General features: G+C 35.9%; 1 pseudogene; it reads left to right on the plus strand.

Moving 5' to 3' along the window:
* The first annotated feature begins 1,498 nt into the window (after positions 1–1,498).
* Positions 1,499–1,617, plus strand: LOC112483249 (annotated as a pseudogene).
* The last annotated feature ends 534 nt before the right edge of the window (positions 1,618–2,151 follow it).

Raw genomic sequence — 2,151 nt, forward strand, 5'->3', positions numbered from 1 at the left:
ATTTTGTACATTTTACATTCAATTCCTCCCAAACTGCCCATAATTCTACAATTTCATGAATTGATAGTTGTTTCTCAACACTTAAAATGAACTTTCCTTTTTTTTCCTTAAAAATTAGTGACATTTTGTTATATTTTTAAATGGAAGTGCTTCAATTGTGCATTTATTTTTTAACAGCTTTATTGGTGTGTAATCAGTTACAATGAACTGCACATATTTAATGTTATAGGTAGATGGGTTTGGACGTGTGCACACACTGTGATACCATTACCACAAAGTACTTATATCCAACACCTCCCAGAGTGTCCTTGAATCTCTTTGTGCATTACTCACTCTTTTGGTATTTCCATACAAAACACTTTTGTCTTTTCCATTAGAATGAGGTCACAATAACAATATTCCCTAATCTTTCTACTAGTTGAGTTCTAAAATATGGTTAACTTGAGTTTGCTCTCCACTAATAAAGTGCCACGCAAGTCATACACTGCATTGTTTTAACTCTTCTCTACCCTAGTGACTGTCCTTGCTGCACGATTAAATCCCTTGTTTGGTATGATAATTGTGCCAAGTGAAATAATTATGGGCTTTTTTTGTTGTAAAACATGGAGTCGCTTCCTGACTCTACTCCTTTACTTGCTGTGTGACTTTCAACAAATTACACACCCTCTCTCATACCTTTGAAATTTGTAGATTTGTGGCAAGACAGATTTGTATTTTTGGTGATAACTAGGACTAAAAATGTTTTTGCTGTCGCCCTCCTAATTTCTACTCTTACCATTGTATAGAGTTGACCAGTGACAACATGGCTTTACCACTGTGCTTAGGGTAGTTTCTGGGAGGGAAAGGCCGACCCACCCCTCACATCTTCACAGAGCCCCGAGCAGACTTAAGTCACCGAATCTCCATTCCTGGTCAGACTTCCGCTCCTGTTGTCATTGCCTAGACTCTCAGTTAATTCCCCTGTATCTCGTCTCCATCATTTTTCTTTTGTCCTTTTTTGCTTTTCCAGCTCCTCTCCTGTATAATTCTCAGTTTTCATGCAATTACTCGCCAATATGAGTGTTGCTTTTCACCTGATTGGAAGTATACCAATTTCGGAACATTAAGCATAACCCTTTCCTTATGTTGTGCTTGGTCACTTTCACTGCCAGATGGTCACAGGTCACTTTTGCAGAACCAGAGATGTTTGTTACTTTCTTCTTCCTTCCCTTCCACTTTCCCTCCTTCCTTCCTACCCTCTTTCCTCCCCTCCCTCTCTCCCAATCTCCCTTCCTCTCCTGCCAATTTGCCTGTAATTCTGACTGTACTTCTTCCTTTAGCCTTAAGGGAATTGAAAGTTTGACTTCCAGAAACTGAGATGAAACTGAGATGAAACTCTAGCTCACATATATCACATATACACACATATAAGTTATATGTGTGTATAGTTCAGATAGCTTTAACTGATCGTATATATTTATATCCTAAGAAGAGTTGCCATATAAAATACAAGATACCCATCGACAACCACACTACCCTGAACAAGCATGATCTGGTCTGATCTCAGAAGCTAAGCAGGGTGGGGCCTGGTTAGTATTTGGATGGGAGACCACCTAGGAAGACCAGGTGCTGTAGGCATAAAAAATAAAAAAATAAGGGATTGTAAGCTGACAATGTCCTTGCAATCTGTGAGGTCAACCAAGGGTTGCCTAGTCTAAAAAAATAAATAAAAAATAAATATAATATATCCAATAAAATTGAAATTTCAGATAAACAACAGGTAATTCTTCAGTGTATGTCCCAAATATTGCATGGGCTATAGTTATACTAAAAATGATTTGTTGTTTATCTGAAAATCAAATTGAACCATGAGTCTTGTATTTTTATTTATCAAATTTGGCAATCTTAAGTATTTTTTACAGGCATGATAAACAGATTTCTCAATCAAGCAGTGTTAAAAATCATTTTATAATTTTGAAAGTTAAAACTTTCGGTTACCCATCAGGAGCTATGAATAATGTTACATCAAGAAAACTAGAAATTGCCAAATTTAATGACAAAATTCTTATTGGCGTATATTATACTTATCACCCATTTTCACTTTTATAGTAATTGAGTATTATAGTATTATTTATTATCACTGAACTCTAATTCATTTTCTTGGAATTAAAA

The sequence above is a fragment of the Pteropus alecto genome, unplaced genomic scaffold, assembly GCF_000325575.1.
Source record: "Pteropus alecto unplaced genomic scaffold, ASM32557v1 scaffold186, whole genome shotgun sequence".
Lineage (NCBI taxonomy): Eukaryota > Metazoa > Chordata > Mammalia > Chiroptera > Pteropodidae > Pteropus > Pteropus alecto.